The sequence below is a fragment of the Narcine bancroftii genome, chromosome 10 (genome assembly GCF_036971445.1).
Source record: "Narcine bancroftii isolate sNarBan1 chromosome 10, sNarBan1.hap1, whole genome shotgun sequence".
In the NCBI taxonomy this organism is placed as follows: domain Eukaryota; kingdom Metazoa; phylum Chordata; class Chondrichthyes; order Torpediniformes; family Narcinidae; genus Narcine; species Narcine bancroftii.
Genome location: NC_091478.1, coordinates 12506628 through 12526990, shown reverse-complemented (window position 1 = coordinate 12526990; position 20363 = coordinate 12506628).

Genomic DNA, 20363 nt, shown 5'->3' with positions numbered 1-20363 from the left:
CCTATATCCACTGCATCTTCTTCATCTTGTCTGCTTGTCACTTCTTCCCTTCACCCATCTTGTCATGTTCATCCAAGTATTCCGTAACCTCATCCTTAACAATCAACTCCAATATGTTCCCAATTATCACGTCAGGCTAACTGGTCTCTAATGTCCTTTCTGCTAGCTCACTTCCTTCTTGAATAGTGGGGTGACATTTACGATTTTCCATTCCTTTGGGACAATGCCAGAATCTATCGATTCCTGAAAGATCATTACCGATGCCCCACAACCTCAACTTCTTTCAAAACCAGAGGGTGCAATCCATCTGGTCCGGGAGACTTATCCACCCTTAGACCATTCAACTTTCTGAGCACCTTCTCCCTTGAAATAGTAACTGCTCCCTCTTCCATTCCCTGAAACCCTTCGGCATCTAGTACACTATTTGTGTCTTCCACAGAGAAGACGGATGCAAAATACGAATTTAGTTCCACTGCCATCTCCGTGTCTCCCATTATTTTTTCTCCAGCTTCATTTTCTTGTGGTCCTATATACATTCTCACCTCTCTTTTACTCTTTTTATACTTTTTTAAAAATTTTTTATTTTTCACACTATAAACCACATTGATCAAGATACTATTTTTATACTTGAGGCGTTTTGTATCTTCTGTGATATTATTTCCTGATCAACTTCACTTTTTTCTCTTTACATTTTTTAAGTTGCCTTCTGGAAGTTTTTAAAACTTCCCAATCCTCTATCTTCCCACTAATTTTTGCTTACTCAAATGCCCTCTTGCTTTTATTTGGATTTGACTTCCCTTGTCAGCCACAGTTGTGGCTTTTTAATCGCCCCTTTGAATATTTCCTTTCTTTTAATACATATTTATTCTGCACTTTCCTAATTTCTTGCAGAAAGGCAAAAAGGTAAAGTTTCCATTTATAGCCACATAATACTACATTTAGAATGTTACATACACGAGATCCTTGAACTTTTGTCTGTCATAAGGCAGACAGAGAGTCACCACTTTGTCCAGCACCTGGTGTTCTGAGTCAGTCTCCCCTCCAATTTCTGACCAGACCTGAGCCTGCTTAGCTTCCGAGATCAGACAATCCCAGGCATATTCAGGATATTAGGCTTCTCCTCCATCTGTTGCTGCTCTGCCATCTTCCCTTCAAATTTTCTTTGGCCAGTTCCTCTCTCATGCCACTGCAATTTCCTCTCCTTTACTAAAATACCAACACTTCCGACTAGCTTCTTGTTAAATCTTAAATTGAACTCAATTATATTGTGATCACTGCCACCTGAATGGTTCCTTTGCTTTAAGATCTCTGATCGTCTCTGGTATATTACACAACACTCAATCTAGGACAGCCAATCCCCAATGGGCTCATCAACAAGCTGCTCAAAAAAGCCATCTCTTAGGCATGTTACAGATTCTCTTGAGATCCAATCCCAACCTGGTTTTCCCAATCTACTTGCAAGTTAAAATCCTCATGACAAACATTGCCCTTCTGACATTCCTTTTCTGTTTCCTGTTGTAATTTGTCATTCACATCCTGGCTACTGTTTAGAAGTCTGCCAACAGTATTCTTATTCTTGCTATTTAACTCATTCCACAAGGATTCTCTAGCTTCTGAGCCTACATCACCTCTTTCTAATGATTTAATGTTATTCCTTACCAAGAGCATCATGCCACCCCGTCTGCTTACCTGTCTATCCCTTCTATACACTGTGTATCCTTGGTCATTCTGCCCCCAATGACATCCATCCTTTAGCCACAACCCCATGATGACCACAACATCATTCCTGCCAATCTGTAGCTGTACTACAAGGTCAACCAGTGCATTTCTTATGCTGTGTACATTTAATAATTAAGTTTTTAGCCTGTATTTGGTTGTTTTTTTTTAAATTCTGTCCCTGTTACATTGCAACTTATCCTCGTGGATGCATTTTTGTCTCATATGTTGCCTATCCTTTCAAACCAACTCCCTACCAGTTGTCGACTTGTGCACCAACCTCCTCTTCCTCTTCATTTTGGTTCCCACTCCTCTGCAAATCTAATTTAAACTACCCCTGTTTCGTTGAGAAAGTATCAGGTTCGATAGGTTCAAAGAGAGACAAGTCTGGACAAAGGGTTTGCAATCAAACTCAACTTTATTAGCACAACAATTAATAAGGGAGTGTAGGAACTGATCATAACGGGAAACAAATAGGGAAGAGCATTAAACAGTACACAAGTATTAATTTACACAGGTGATGCAGTCATTTTCACCCTATAAGCAATGGTTGTGCACACCCTCCCAGACCCCTGAATAAGGGGAGGTGGATCTGGTACCACTGTAATCACAGGAGTATTTGCACACCTTCAGATCCATGATCAGTTGAGAGCAACAGCTTTACTGCCAGTATTGATCTATAACAATTTGAGCTAGATATGGCTTAGCTTCAGTGCAGAGTGCACCTTACCCGCACCCTTCCAAGCGACATCTGCACCAGGAACCTGGCATCGACTGGTGTCCGGAGCTAGCACCACAAGGCAGAAAGAACGAGTGCATTTCACCTGCAGTTTATAACATTGACTGTAACTAAGAGTGGAACAAAAAGTACGTCATATACTGACAGCTGGTGTGACTTCCAAATGAGTTTCAGGCAGGTAGGCCACTTGACCACCAGTAAAAGGTAGGGAGCCTCCCCCACACACAACCCCCCAACAGCATTAGCAAACCTCCCTGCTAATATATTGGTTCCCCTCCAGTTCAGGTGCAACCCATCCACTTGTACCTCCCCTTCCCCTGATAAGGTTCCAATAATCCCAAAACTTGAAACCCTGCCCCATTTCCTCAGTCACTCATTTGTCTGTACTACCTTCCTGATCTGTCATATAACCATATAACCATTTACAGTACGGAAACAGGCCATGTCGGCCCTTCAAGTCCGTACCGGTTCTCTTGAACAACTCCACGAGCTCCTCCGCAAACTCCTGAGGAAGTAGAGGCTTTCTTCATGATACCATTGATGTGTTGGTTCCAGGAAAGATCTTCCGAGATAATGACTCCCAAGAACCTACATTTGCTCATCCTCTATTGATGACAATAAAACAATCAAGTCATTAAGGAAAAGTTCTGATAGGTTCATCTCCACCGACCTACCTTTTCCCCATATCCCTTAATTCCCTACTTTGTAAATAGCAGAAGATCTCGTTGATTCTGCCGTGAGCCTTGAGGTCCTCTGCATGTTTCTCTGATGAAACAGAATGTTTGCTTTAACAAAACTGCACTCCAAGCACTTAGTCTCCAATCAGATTAACTTTCCATACTCCCACCCAGGGTTTTGCATCCTTTCTGATCCTGACATTAAATCCCTTGGCTCATTGCACCAGGAATAATCCAGAGATTACCACCTTGGAGGTCCTGCTCTTCATCCTCTTAACTCCCTGAATTTACTTTGCAGGACCTCCTCCCCACTCATGCCCATGTTATTGGAACCAAAATGTACCACAACTTCTGGCTGCTCACCTTCTTTAAAATATTCTGCAGCTGCTCAGCAACATCCTGGACCTGAGCATCCAGAAGGCAACACACTATCCTAGCGTTTGTTTTGCAGCCGCAGAATCCCCTATCTGCTCCCTTAACTACTGAGACCCCTGCCACTATCACTCTACTTGACTTCACCCTTCCCTTCAGAGGCTCAGAGCCAACTAGAGTGCTATTGGTCTGGCTGTTGCTTTGCCCAGAAAGATCATCCCCCTCAGCAGAATCCAAAAAAGTTGCTGAGGAGAATGGGTACGAGCACCCTGCACTCCTGCCTATTCCCTTACCTTTTGACTGTCACCCAGCTACCTTCCTCATGCCTCTTAGGTGTGATTATATCCCTGCAACTCCTGTCTTTCATCCCCTCAGCCTCTCAGATAATCCTTAGTTCATCCATCTCCAGCTCCAGCTTCAATTCCCTAACTAGGTCTGTAAGGAGCTGAAGCTGAATGCACTTGACTTCACAAGTGGTCAGAGATACTGTTGGCTTCTCTGACTATTCACATTCTGCAAGAGGAGCCTGCCCCGGCTGCCATTCCCACTCTTTATGAAATAGAAAAGAGTTAGAAAAACCCTGTCCTTACCTGTGTCTCCTTGCTGAATCCTTTTGTCCCTCCACAGGATTGTCCTATCCACTCATCCTCACAGTCCCACTCCAGCACTGGGCCATTCTATTTGAGGTTCCTTTCCTTTTATTGGCTGTCACTAATTAGCCAACAGTGAGATTTAAACAGCTGCCTACATTTTCTAGTGTTTTTTGAAAAGATGCTTTAATTCAGCATTGTCAGATTTTCAAATTTGAAATGTGTACTGAGGAATTAAATGAACTATTTAATACCATAAATGTCAGGCTGAGAAGACTGGGTAAAAAGTGCAGTTTTCAGATATTGTTAAATCATTTGCTATAGGATCATGGAATGTGTGGGTTGGTGAATGAGAAACTTCAGATAGGAAAATGAAATACCTACTTGGAATAAAAATTATTTCTTCAGTTGAAAGAGAAGGAAAGAAAAATAGCTCTTTCTGTTGACCTGGATGAATGAGAGAGAGAGCAAAAAACAAGTTGCTGGCGGAACTCATTGGGTTCGGCAGTGTCTGTGGATCAAAACAATAGTCGTCATTTCGGCCGAGATTCTTCATCAAGACTGATGAAGGGTTTTAACCCAAAACATTTACTGTCCCTTTGTCTCTACAGAAGCTGTCTGACCTTTTCAGTTCCTCCAGCAGGCTCATATTTTGTTCCAGGATCCAGCATCTGCTGTCTTTGGTATCTCTTTCAATTAAGATAGGACTTTGCATTGCAAAGTAGAGACAGTTCAAAACTCCAATGAGAGATGTTACAGTAGCCATGGACTTCCTGATGCCATCTCACTGAAGCATGAAAGGAGAGACTGAAAACAGTCGTGGCAGAATTGCAAGACAATCCAAAGAGAAAGAGGCCTAAGAAACAACCAGATCAGATTATTTTGACTGGGCTCATGGTATATAATAATTTTCCAAATGTCATCTGCTGTGCCCATTCACTGACGTGTTTTCGCAAGACTTGCCAAACGAAACACATTGAATTCACCCATCGTTATTGAATGAAGATCTACCCGGACCAATGCCTGAAGAGGGCGCACAAAATCAGTGAACCGGTGAGGACTCGAAAGGCCAAGTTGGCCTGTTTCTGCTCCGTTAATGGTTATATGTCTTTATTGTAGAGCTTGCATTGAGTTTAATATTGACAGTTGATGTTTAGAAAATATGTAATGTGAAGTTTATGTAACAGTTGTGATTCAGGATGTGAAATCAGGTGAGTGTGAAACCTATCTGGAGAAATAATAAGGCAATCAAAATCAGAAATTTCCTCATCACGCTGTAACACTTTTTCTCGCTGCTCTCTTCAGGCAGAAGGTACAGGTTTTTTTTCCCAACTGTTATTGGGTTCTTGAAACTCCCTGTACTACACTAACCATAATGCCAAATCATGACTAGACTATCAAAGATTTTTCTGCATCATTGAAACAGAACCATTTTATTGAACTATTACAATATTTATTGTCTCTATTCTTTGATATTTATTATCTTTTTCACTCTTGTGGAGCATTGTGTTAATTTCTATTTTTTCGGTGTACTTTATGTACCTCTATAACTACAGCAAGCAAGAAGTTGATCACATTTGAACATTATTGAGGACATAAATATTCTTGAAAACTCTTATTGACTATTTAATTGTCCAAGATCACTTGTCAGGATGAGGTAGGATACAGAGATATAACTGACCTATTGGTGAGATTGCTAAAGTCTGTTGATTGCATGCTTTTTTTGCTGTCCAGCATACACATAGCTGAAGGCAACACCTTTACGAGCCTGGCACCTGATTTTTTTATTAGGTGTGCTCTGAACATGTCCTTTTGCACTACTCAATGAACCAGTGCTAATTACCTACCTTGATTGTTATAGCAGCTTGAGGCAACTTGCCATTTTACAAAAGATGGCATTTTAGTTTAAACTGCAGTTGATGTAGTCCCATTAAAAATATCTCCAAAAGTGAGAGAACAGAAGTTCATTTTGCTACTAAAACTGAGAAACCTCTTCATATGCAATTAAACTAAGAGCAAAGATTACTCCCATGGAGAGAATACCAAATGTGGCAAGTTCACTGTATGTCTGCATTCACTGGAGGTTGACCTGGGCCATAAATAGGAGCACCCTTATCTTTTTCCACTTTCTAAAAATGCACCTTCATGCCTTCAATATATAAGAAAGCATTGTTGAACAGATAGATGTATCTGAAGTTAACATCTATTTTTCTATTCCAGTCTCAACTTTAACAGTGAATGGCTATCCTGCCTTGTTTTTCACTCCCAGCCAAATCAAATAGAAGACAAAACAATGTCATGAACAATTTTCTTTTTGTGTGCCGATCATTTATGTAAATAGTGTGAAATTTCCATGATGAAAGTCCCAATAAAAGTCAATAACGATGGGCGAATTCAATGCATTTCGTTTGGCAAGTCTTGCGAAAACACGTCAGTGAATGGGCACGGCAGATGACATTTGGAAAATTATTATATATCATGAGCCCAGTCAAAATAATCTTGGGCCTGTTCAAACTTATTTTTACTACTCTCTTTGGGCCTGTTCAAACTTATTTTTACTATTATCGTAAAATTAGGTTCAAATGACTTCAAATATAAAATGCTTCTAGTTCTGTCTTGTTCTAAATAGCCTATCTTTCACATCTGATCATTCTCTTTCCCTCAACATTAAAAGCTGGGGGAGTCACGTGATGGAGTAGTGGCCAGTCAGGGAATTCCAGCCCTCTCCCAAAAAGTTTAAAAAAAACGCACAAAACACAAAGGTACAAGATTAAAATTTAAAAAAAAGTAAAAATAAAGGTGAGAAGAAAATGGCAGCGAAGAGAGAAAAGTCGAAAACAACGGGAAGAAGAGAAGAAGAAAGAACGTCAGAAGAAGAAGGTGAAGGCCTTATCTGTCCGAAGAGGCCCACCGCAGAGAGAGAAGCCCACTCCCTCAGGTCAGTGGAAGTCCCGAGCTCGGGACTACAAAAGTGGCTCACAGTGCCGAGTAAAAGTGCGCAACCGCACATGAAAAAAAACACACACAGACAATAACGACAACAAGAAAGAAGAGGGTAAAAAGAAAACAAGGAAACAACAGATGGTCAACCCAGAGGAAGAAGAAGAAGAAGAACAGAAAGAAATGGAAGAAAAGAAAGGCAAGACAATGGATATATCTTTTTTTAAAGAATATATGGAATCAGTGAAAGAATGGCAATTACAAGAATTTAATGAGATATACAGAAGAATTAAGAATGCAGAAGAAAAAATGAATAAAATAGAAATGGTCATATCAGAGATAGGAAAAAGAGTGGAAAATGTGGAAGAACGAGAAATAATCGTAGAAATGGAAGTAGAGGACTTAAAAGAGAAATTAGAAGAATCTAATAAAAAAGTTAAAGAGGCACATGAGCTGTTAGCTCAGAAGATAGATATAATGGAAAACTATAATAGAAGAAATAATATAAAGATAGTGGGCCTTAAGGAAGATGAAGAAGGCAAGAATATGAGAGAATTTATAAAAGATTGGATCCCCAGGGTCCTAGGAAGACCAGAATTACAGGAAGAAATGGAAATAGAGAGGGCACATAGAACACTAGCCCCGAAACCACAACCGCAGCAAAAACCAAGATCCATTTTAGTAAAATTCTTAAGATATACAACAAGAGAAAATATATTGGAGAAAGCAATGAAGAAAATAAGAGAAGACAAAAAGCCACTGGAATACAAAGGTCAAAACATTTTTTTCTATCCAGACACAAGTTTTGAACTCCTGAAGAAGAGGAAGGAGTTCAATACAGCAAAAACGATCTTATGGAAAAAAGGATATAAATTTATGTTAAAGTACCCAGCGGCACTTAAAATAGTTATTCCAGGGCAACAAAACAGACTATTCTCGGATCCAAAGGAAGCACGAAAATTTGCAGAACAACTACAAAACAAGCAGAGAGATGAAGACATGTAATGAGAGTAAAAATGACCACAAACTATATGTATGTGTGTATATGGGTATATTGTGTGTGTGTATATATATATATATATATATATACTCGAGCTGGCAGAGGTCGACAGCATCGAGTCCACGCTGCTGAAGATCCAGCTGCGCTGGGTGGGTCACGTCTCCAGAATGGAGGACCATCGCCTTCCCAAGATCGTGTTATATGGCGAGCTCTCCACTGACCACCGTGACAGAGATGCACCAAAGAAAAGGTACAAGGACTGCCTAAAGAAATCTCTTGGTGCCTGCCACATTGACCACCGCCAGTGGGCTGATATCGCCTCAAACCGTGCATCTTTTTTTTTTTTTTTTTAAATTTTTTATTTTTTCAAACCGTGCATCTTGGCGCCTCACAATTTGGTGGGCAGCAACCTCCTTTGAAGAAGACCGCAGAGCCCACCTCACTGACAAAAGGCAAAGGAGGAAAAACCCAACACCCAACCCCAACCAACCAATTTTCCCCTGCAGCCGCTGCAACCGTGTCTGCCTGTCCCGCATCGGACTGGTCAACCACAAACGAGCCTGCAGCTGACGTGGACTTTTACCCCCTCCTTAAATCTTCGTCCGCGAAGCCAAGCCAAAGATATATATATATATATATATATCTAGATGTGTGTGTATACATGAATGTATCCGTATTTAGAGGAAAATATATAGAGTATAGATAAGAATTAATAAGGGAAGGAAAGGGAATAGAGGGAATAAGGAGGGAATTAAAAGAGTGACCTTTGTTACATATGAAAATTGAAATCTTTTCCGGGGGGCGGGGCTGGGTGGGGAGGAGTTATGGTCACTGCAAAATCAGTTGACGTTTGCGAGTGAATTCGCAAATCCAAATGGAGAGGGGAGATGTGGTTGCCCGACAAGGGATAAAGGGCAACTTAGGAGGGGGAGGGGAGACTGGGGTTAAAGAAGTTTTAAATAGGAGAATAAGGAAAATGTTTGATGTTTTAGAAATGTTGTCTTATAAAGTGTTCAAAACAAGAAAGCAGAAATGGATAAGAAGGAAAGGTGATGATGGAGAAAGGGAAAGGGAAGATAAACAAAGTATGAAATGGCTACGCTGAACTATATGACTTTAAATATTAACGGAATACATAACCAAATCAAAAGGAAGAAACTGCTAAATTTACTGAAAAAAGAAAAAATTGATATAGCATTTGTGCAAGAAACACATTTAACTGAATTGGAGCACAAGAAATTAAAGAGAGATTGGGTAGGACATGTAACAGCAGCGTCGTATAATTCAAAAGCAAGAGGAGTAGCTATATTAATCAGTAAAAATGTACCAATTAAAATAGAAGAGGAAATAATAGATCCAGCAGGGAGATATGTAATGATAAAATGTCAGATATATTCGGAGTTTTGGAATCTACTCAATGTATATTCACCTAACGAAGAAGATCAAAAGTTTATGCAAGATATTTTTTTGAAGATAGCAGATACGCAAGGGAACATATTAATAGAGGGGATTTCAACCTTAATTTGGATTCAAATATGGACAAAACTGGGGAAAAATTAACAGAAAGAACAAAGTAACCAAATTGATAACTAAATCGATGCAAGAAATGCAACTTTTGGATATATGGAGGAAACAACACCCAAAGGAAAAGGAATATTCATATTATTCGGGTAGACATAAAACATACTCAAGAATAGACCTATTTTTGTTATCAGCTCGTATGCAAGATAGAGTAAGAAAAACAGAATATAAAGCTAGAATATTATCGGACCATTCACCCTTGATATTGACAATAGAGTTAGAGGACATCCCTCCAAGAATGTATAGATGGAGATTAAACTCCATGCTACTTAAAAGGCAGGATTTTAGAGAATTAATTGAAAGACAAATTAAAATGTATTTTGAAATAAATACGGAATCAGTGAAAGATAAGTTTATACTATGGGATGCAATGAAAGCATTCATTAGAGGGCAAATAATAAGTTATGTAACCAAGATGAAGAAGGACTATAATCAGGAAACAGAGCAGTTGGAAAGGGAAATAGTAAATATAGAAAAAGAATGAGCAATGAAGGAAGATACAACTAAAAGAAGAGAATTGGCAGATAAAAAAATAAAATATGAAACACTACAAAAACATATAAGGTGGAGAAGAACATAATAAAGACAAAACAAAAATATTATGAACTAGGGGAAAAAACGCACAAAATTCTAGCATGGCAGCTTAAGACAGAAAATGGTATTGGCATCAAGGAAAAAAGACAAACAAATCACATATAATCCAACGGAGATCAATGAAAACTTTAGAGAATTCTATGAACAATTATACCAAACTGAAAACGAAGGGAAAGAAGGCAAAATAGATGAATTTTTAACTAGAATTGAACTACCAAAATTACAAATAGAGGAACAAAATAAATTAACAGAACCATTTGAAATAGTAGAAATACAAGAGATAATAAAAAAATTACCAAATAATAAAACACCAGGAGAGGATGGATTCCCAATAGAATTCTATAAAACATTTAAAGATTTATTAATTCCTCCCCTCCTGGAAGTAATCAACCAGATTGACAAAACACAAAGCTTACCAGATTCATGTAAAACAGCAATAATTACAGTAATACTAAAGCAAAGGAAAGATCCACTCGCACCAGCGTCATATAGACCAATATCATTACTTACACAGATTATAAGATAATAGCTAAACTATTAGCAAACAGATTAGCAGATTATGTACCTAAAATGGTAAATCTAGACCAAACTGGATTTATTAAAAAAAGACGCATAACAGACAATATTTGTAAATTTATTAACTTAATTCATGCAGTAGAAGGGAGTAAAGCGCCAACAGTAGCAGTTGCTTTAGACGCAGAGAAGGCCTTTGACAGAGTAGAATGGAATTATTTATTCAAAGTATTGCAAAAAATTCAGTTTACCAGAGAAGTATATTAATTGGATTAAAGCATTATATAAGGGGCCATTGGCGAAAGTGACAGTAAATGGATATATATCAAAGCAATTTAACTTAAGCAGATCAACAAGGCAGGGATGCCCACTATCACCCTTATTGTTCACGTTAGCTATAGAACCGCTAGCAGAATTGATAAGAACAGAAAATAATATAAAAGGGATAAAAATAAAAGACAAGGAATATAAAATCAGTTTATTTGCGGATGATGTTATAGTATACTTAACAGAACCAGAACTGTCAATAAAAGAATTATATAAGAAATTGAAGGAATATGAAGTGTCGGGTTACAAGATTAACGTAAATAAAAGTGAAGCAATGCCAATGAATAATGTGGATTTCTCAAAATTTAAGAAGGAATCACCATTCAGATGGCAAATGCAAGCAATAAGATACCTAGGTATACAAATAAATAAAAATCTCGGCCATCTATATAAACTCAATTATTATCCACTAATGAAAAAATTACAGGGCGATTTAGAGCATTGGAAAGATTTACCATTAACACTAATAGGAAGGATAAACTGTATTAAAATGAACATTTTCCCAAGGATATTATACCTATTTCAGGCATTGCCAATACACTTGACAGAGAAATTCTTCAAGGAGTTAAAGAAAATAATAAGGAATTTTTTATGGAAAGGGGGGAAACCAAGGATAGCACTAGATAAATTAACAGAATGGTATAAACAAGGAGGCTTACAAGTGCCAAACTTTAAAAATTATTATAGAGCCGTACAATTAAGATACCTATCAGATTTTTACCAAACAAGGGAAAAGCCAGATTGGACTAGATTAGAACTAGGTAAAATAGGGGAAAAGATACCTGAACACATATTATATAAATGGGATGAAAAATTGGTACAACGTAGGAGTTCTCCAGTATTACATCATCTGCTCAATATTTGGAAGAAGATTCATGTAGAAAGGAATAAAACAAATTACCAATGACCAAAACTAACAATGACGCAAAATCAGTTACTCCCTTTTATAATAGATAACCTTTCCTTTAGAGAATGGGAGAAAAAAGGGATCAAAAGAATAGAAAATTGTTTTTCAGGAAATAGATTATTATCCTTTGAACAAATGAAAGATAAATACAATATAACTCAAGATACAGTGCTGGCATATTACCATTTGAGATCCTACTTGAAGGACAAATTAGGAAGCAGTCTGAGGTTACCAGAGGGAAGTAACTTTGAATATGTGATTACAGATACAATGATAATCAAAAGATTTATAACAAATATGTATATTAAACTGCAAGAAAAGGAGAATGAGGAAACAAATGGTAAAACTAAACAAAAATGGGAACAAGATTTAAATATAAAGATAAAAAAGGAAACATGGGAGAAGTTATGTTCTGGAACGATGAGAAATACAATAAATACGAGGTTACGTATGATACAATATAACTGGATACACAGGCTATACATTACACCTCAAAAGTTAAATAAATGGAACCCAACAGTATCTGACAGATGTTTTCGTTGTAAAAAAGAAATGGGAACAACAATTCATGCAATCTGGACATGTGAGAAAGTAGAAAAATTTTGGGAAGATCTAAACCAGATATTAAATAAAACAGTATACCAAAAAACCCAGAGATCTTCCTCCTAAGTAACATAAAAAACAAAGAATTTGGAATTGACTTGGATGGTGCACAAAAAAGATTTGTTAAGATAGCTCTAGCCGTAGCAGAAAAATGTATTATGTCAACCTGGAAATTGGAAGATAATTTGAAAATACAACAATGGTATATAGAAATGAATAAATGTATTCCATTAGAAAAAATAACATATAGATTAAGAAATAATATTGAAATATTTGAACAAATATGGGAGCCTTACATGAAACACAATAGAGAAAACCTACCGGGGACATTCACCACCTAAATTAAAGAAAGGAGAAGGAAATGAAAAGAATTGACTCAGTGGAATTTCTTGTTTATTTTTATTGAATGACAACATTGTTTGACTGGTTTAATGTATCTTAGATTTTGTACTTTAAATGGTAGGGAGGGTGGGATGGGAGGTAGGGAGGGTGGGATGGGAGGAGGGGAGGGGAGAAAATGACACTGTATATATTTGAAAAGGAAAATGTATGTATCATGGTCAATGTGGTTTATGGTGTGAAAAATAAAAAAAATTTAAAAAACATTAAAAGCTGTTGGCAAATTTGACAGGCAAGAAATTAGGCCAGGCAAGCTTGTGCTAGACTTATCAACCATAGTTAGTTCACATTATCAAACAGGCAGGAAATGAGCTTTATCATGCAAACCCAGAAAGATTGGAATGGAGCGCTGTGACATCAGGCACACGGTCTTCAAACAGTGACTGGCAGTTCATAATCCTTTTGTAAGAGACTCATGGAGTCACTGAGGAATTCTACCTGTTGAGGAGAAATTGTCACATTCCTTATCCTATTCCATGCTCAATTGATCTTTGCTGAAACCTCTACCTTGCAATATACTTTTCATAGGCTGTTCTCAATATTTTCTCATCACTAGGAGAAAAAAGAATTGTTAATGTTTTGGGCTGGAACTGATCAATCCTGGTGAAGGGTCCCAGCCTGAAACATTAACAATTCTTTTTCTCCCATTGATGTTGCCTGAGTTCCTCCAGTAGCTTGAGCGTTGCTCCAGATTCCAGCATCTCCAGTCTCTCATCTTTCTTTGGATATGGTTTTTACTTCTGAAGTTGATGTATTCTCTGGCCAAACACCCTATTGCTTCCCCCAGTTTATTTCCTTCAGTGTCATTTTTCTTATTCTACTTCTAGACTATCAGCCTGATGGGGAGCATGGTTTATATAGTGATTAGCTCAAAGCTATTACAGAGCCAGCGACCTGGGTTCGGATCTGGCATGCCCTGTAAGGAGTTTTTATTATGATCTCCTGTGTCAACATGGGTTTCTTCCGGGTGCTCTAATTTGCTCCCACCTTTTAAAATGTACAAGGGTTCATTGCTGTATTTGGCGGGCACAGGCTCATGGGACAGACAGATCTGTTTCCATGCTATATGTATATTCAGAAGCACTAATGATGTACCAATTTTTTCCAGAGAATTTTAGTCATGACACAGCATAAGTAACTAAAGCAATGTAAATCAAGTTCTGAATTCAATAAACCGAAGCTTTGAAGTCATCACAGATCATAATCGGTATGCCTTTATGCAATTCAATACAGTATTCTCCAAATGTTTTCATTCTGGATTGGGACTTTATAATATTGTAGTGCACTATATCACCACAAATATACTTAACAAATCAAAATGATTTAGAATGTAAAGTACAGTTTTATTTTACCTTATTGAATGGCAGAATGTGGATTAATTTCCTGATATTTTAACAAAATGATTTGCTGATCTTGGCTTGCTGATATCCAAATCCGGCAGGAACAGAGTGTCCAGGTCAATATCAATAAATACATTGGAAGTGGCCTGGCCCAGGAGCCTAATGACTAGCAAAATAATTATGTTTCTTAGAATGTACCTATTTAAAAAAGAGGAAACAAAGAACAACAATTTTTCCCAAGATAAATGTAGGATCGTACTGTAATGGAGCAATAGACCATGGAAATACCCCCTTAAGCCAACTGAGTCCACACCAACCTTCAACCATCCATTACAGTAATCCTACACTCTCATTGACATTCTTACCTCATGTCCCTCCCCAACGCCCATCCCTCAGGAACCATCACCAACTCTTCAAGTTCACGTCGCCTTTGTTGTCATTTTAAACCAAAATGACAGTAAGAAAATGAGACAACGTTCCTCAAAACCATGATGCTACACAAAATGACACGGGGCTACACAAAAACAGCATAAGACAACACAAGACTACACTGTTACTACAAAAAAAAACTAGACTACTGTAGAGCTCGTCGAAAGAATCAAAGACTTGTTGATCCAAACCAAGGCTTTTATTAGCAAAAGACAGGAGCTTGTCACAGGTGGCCGACCAGTCCGGAATGATCCGACCTGGCTAGGGAAACAACCCTTTAAGGCCCGGACAGTAGGCTTGGCTTAGCTCTCAGCCAATCGCTGTATGCACAGTCTAGATACTGTAACTATATACACTATATACATTGGTGATAGATCTGTACTATCACAACTACAACCTAAACAAAGCTACATAAAGTGAATAAAACCAGCATGCCTTTATGATATGGGAGGAAACAGATGCATCTGGAAAAAGATCGACACAGTCACAAGGAGGATGTGCAAACTTTACAGACAGAACCCGAGGTCAAAATTGAACCCAGTCTCATGACAATTCAACTTCCCTAATCCGGACAACAACCTCATAAATCTCTCATGTACCCTTTCCAACTTTGTAGTACCCTTCCTATGGCTAAGTGATCAATAATACACACAACATTCCATGTGGCCTCATCGACCATTGTAAAACTTAAACATGACATCCTAATACTTGTATTCAATGCCGCATTCGAAAAAGATGTCCCAAACACTGTCTTCACTGCTCTGACTACTTGTCTTGCCACTTTTAAAGAACAATATTATCGGCATCAGGAGGACCCTCTGCTCCATAATACTCTTTCGGGCACTGCTGTTAACAAAGTAAGTCCTGCCCTGATTCCATTTACCTATTTGCAGCACCTAACTTTTCTTCCTGCATTTGCCATTCCTTAACCCAATTCCCCATCTAATCTAGATTCCATTGCAAACCCAGGTAACCTCTTCACTGTGACATCAGCAAACATCCTTGTTCGAATCATTTACCTATATTACAAAAAAACAAAAGTTCTAGTACCTTATTTTAGGCACTCTACTGGTCACAGTCCTCTAGTCTGAAAAACTGCCTCTACAGCCACTCCCTGACTTTAATCACTAAGCCACTTTTTTTTAAATCCAGTTGGCTAGTTGGCTTCCTGTCCCATGATCCCTAACCTTTCATGCAAATCGATCATTATCAAACACTTGATTAAAATCCATATAAATAACATCTACCCTCTTTGTCATTTCATCAAAAAACTTTGTCAGGCTTGTGAAAAACAATTTCTCACATATAAAACCATGCTGGATTTCCTCAATTTTCAACTGGCCATCCAAATGTTGATAGATTCTATCTTTCCAAATCCTCTCCAGTAATTTCTATACCACTGACGTCAGTCTGTAATTACCCTGATTATTCTCACAGACCTTTTTAAATAATGCCACCATGTTTGCAAAGGAAAAAGTAATATCACATCCAAAATATTTACATCCAGCTATGCTATTCTCAAAACATATTAATTATATAAATTAAGGAATTGTTTGTGATATCTCAATAGATAACACGAAGTTGAGTGGGAGTGTGAGCTGTGAGATAGATTTCAAGAAACTGCAGGGTGACTTTGAGAAATTAGGAGAGGTGGAAAATGCATGAAAGGTACAGTAAAATGTAGATAAATGTAAGCTTATCAACTTTAGTAATAATAACAGAAAAGGAAGCTTATTATCTGAATGATGACAAGTTAGGAAAAGAGGAGGTGCAACAGGACTTGGGTGTCATGCTACATCAGTCACTGAAAGTTGGAGTGCAGGTTCAGCAGGGCTGAGAAGAAAGCAAATAGCACATTGGCCTTTATTGCAAGAGGTTTTGAATATAGAAGCAGGGACATCTTGCTGCAATTGTATAGGTCTTTCATGAGGCTATATCTTGAGTATTGTGTACAGTTTTGGTCTACTAATCTGAGGAAGGAGATTCTTGATATAGAGGGAGTGCAGCAAATATTCACCAGACTGTTTCCTGGGATGGCAGGATTGACCCATGAAGAAACATGAGAGACTTGAGTGACACATAGGAATTTAGAAGAATGAAAGAAGATCACGTGGAGACATATGAAAATTTGACAGGTCTCAACAGTTTCAATGCCAGAAGACTGTTCCCGATGTTGGGGAAGCCCAGGACAGGGCTCACAGGCTGAGAATAAGAAATTTAGGACCAAGATGAGGAGAAACTTTTTCGGTCAAAAAGTTGTGAACATGTGGAGCTCTATCAGAAGGTTGTTGAGGCCAATTCATTAGAAATGCTCAGAAAGGAGTTTGATGTTCCCCCCACGGCGAAAGAGATCCAGAGTAACAGGAGACTAAGGTTGCATGATCACCTATGATCGTATTGCATGGTGGTGCAGGCTTGAAGGGCTGAATGGTCTTCTGCTTTCTTTGATTGTAAGATGCACAATAATCATCCATTGTGTCCTTTTAATGAATAATGAAACCTACTGGTGCAGACAAATTTTAATCATAATAGATTCACAGTTATACAACATTGAAATGGTCCTTTGGCCTAATTCATCCATGCTGATCAAGGTGCCAATCTACAGCAATCCCATTTTCTTGCGTTTAGTCCATTTCCTGCTCATCGTTTCCTATCCACGTACCTGCCTAAATCAAAACATAAAACACGACAGCACAGTAACCGGCCTTTTATTTTGGTAGGAACATATATAGGTCGGTAGAACATTGAGGGCCACTGCTGTGCTGTCGTGTTCTATGTTCTAATTCTGTGCTGAACTATTTTTCCACCTTGACCCATCAACCTGCACCCAGATCATAGCCCTCCACACCCTTCCCATCAATGCACTATCCAAATTTGTCTTAAATGTTGAAATTGAACCTGCATCCACCACTTCCGCTGGCAACTCGTTCCACACTCTTGCCACCATCTGAGTGAAGAAGTACCCCCAAATGTTTTCCTTAAACAATATCCTTAATCCATGTCCTCTAGTTTTTTTTTATATAGAACCCAACCTCAGAGGAAAAAGCCTATTTGCATTTACTCTCATAATTTTGTATACTTCTATCAAATTTCCCCTCATTCTCCGACATTTCAGGGAGTAAAGTCCTAACCTATTCAACCTCTCCCCATATTTCAATACTTCAAGTCATGGCAACACCCTGAACATGTTATCTTATTGCTCTTTCCTGTGAGTAGGTGATCAAGACCCAAATTTGGCCTCACCAGTGCCTCATACAACTTCAGCATAACATCCCAATTCCTGTACTCAAACACTTTGATTTATGACCCTGCCTACATGTGATGTCACTTTCAAAGAATACTGAATCTGTATCCCAGATCCCTCTGTTCTACTCCACGTTGCAGTGCCCTACCTTTTACCATTTAAGTCCTCCCATGGTTTGTCCTTCCAAAGTGCAACACCTCACATTTCTCTGCACTTGTCTGCATTAAATTGCATCTGTCATTTTGCAGCCCATTTTTCTGGCAGATCCTGATCCCGCTGCAAGATCCATCACTCATGTGGAATCTTGTCAAAGCTCTAACTAAAGTCCATGTAGGCAGAATCCACTGTCTTTTCTTCATCAGTTTTCTTAATAAATGCCACAAAATGTCTTTTAAATGTTGCAGTTGTACCTTCCTCTATTCTGGCAGCTTGTTCCATATACCCAGCACCTTCTGTGTGAAAAGCTTGCCCCTCTTACCCTTCTCATTTTAAACTGATATCCTTCAGCTTCAGACTTCCCTACCCTGGGAAAATAAAACTATGACTACCTACTTTATACTCCACATAATTAAAAAAATCTCTCAGCCTTCTGTGCTCCAGGCAAGACAGTCCCAGTCGATACAGTTTCTACTTATATAATGCAAGTTCTACATCAAGGCAACATTTCCGTGAATCTTTGCTGTACCCTCTCGAGCATAATCACTTCTTTTCAAGACTCTAGCGCCAAAACTGTGCACAAAACTGTGATTTCACAAACTTATTGTACAACTGGAACATGTGTCCCGACTCCTACACTCATTGCCTCAGCATGAAATGTACCTACTTCATCACCCTGTCTACTTGTGTTTCCACTTTCAAGTAACTATGAACAGTACTTGTAGCCCAAGGTCTCATTGTTCACTAACACTACCCTGGGAGCTACATTTCACTGTATGTATCTTGGCCTGGTTTAACTTCTCAAAATGCATCACTCTGTACTTGAGTGCTTTGCAAGATGATCTAGATCTGTTGTAACCTTAGACACTCCTTCCAATCCCTCTATAACTCCCACTGCCTTGGTAAAGCAGCCAATGTACTAAAAGAGAAATTCCACCATGAACACGCTCTCTTCAAACTCCTCCACCCTCAGTGTAGAAGAAAATTCGCAATGTTTGAGATCAAGTACCACTAGATGTTCAAGGTCAATTTCTTTCCCACTGTAATGACTCCTGAATGAATCCCAGAACAGTAAAATTATGTTGCCTTTGCTCCTAAAGTCTGCACTTTTGTGTGGTGTCTTATATGTTGTACGAGATGTCTGCTGGTCTGCTTGCAAAGCAACCTCGGTCACTGCATCTTGGTAGATGCGGCAATAAACTGGAACTTGAACAATATTCTTCACAGTCATAGAATGTATTTGTAATAGCCAAATACTTTAATCCTTTTTTAAAAAAAGACTTTCCAATGGGTTTTACATCTCTGACTTGTTTTTAAAACACAAATCTATAAAAATCCACATTGAGAGCTATATTCTGGTGCCTGGAATAAACAGACAGTTTTAACAAAAATATTTTACAGTTCCCAAAACCAAAGTTTTTTCTATTTACATTTGTGTTCCTGTCATTAATTAAGCATGTATTTTAAATTCCTATTGTGACGGGCCCAGAGGACCCTAAAATCCAGCAGCAATAGAAATTCACCAAGACAAATGATTACTTATACAAAAGTTGCTTTTAATTATCTTTAAACATGGAAACAAGATTAATCTCTAACTTATTACTATTAACTTTACCTAACAACCTACTTCTAATTCTAAACTCACGAGTATGTAATGTGTGTGTAAGTTCAAAAACGTTCTTTGGTTTACTGTCCAATCTCACTGCTCTCTCCTCCAAGTTAACCGGTATCAGGCAATTCTTATACTGTGCACAGAATTTAACATTTATGAATTTCACCAGGTTTTGGTGCTTGAAAGGTAAATGGTTACCACTCAGGAAGGTTCTTGTTGGTTTTCAGAGAGAGATTTGTTGCTTGTTGGACACAAACTAATTCCTTCCAATCAGCCACTTCAGTGTCTTGCTGAAGAAACTTGTCCCATCAGGGTTTTCCAGATGATAACCTCTTTCTTTCAGGTCACCACAGAGTTCCTTTTCTGTTTCCCTTAACTCAGGCAAAACGTTATACAGCCAGCCATCTCCTCTCGTTTGGACCACAAGGATTTTGAACAAGCTGAACTAAAAACTCACAACCTGTCTTCAAAATGGTTTTTTCCACAAGCTTGCCAGCTTGTCATGTTCCAGTCCCAGCTGCTGAACTGTAGAACTGAATTTTCTCTCTCTCTCAGAAAAAAAACCACATGACCCTCTTAGAACAGCAAACTGTACTCAGACAGACTGTTGCACCAGACTCAATC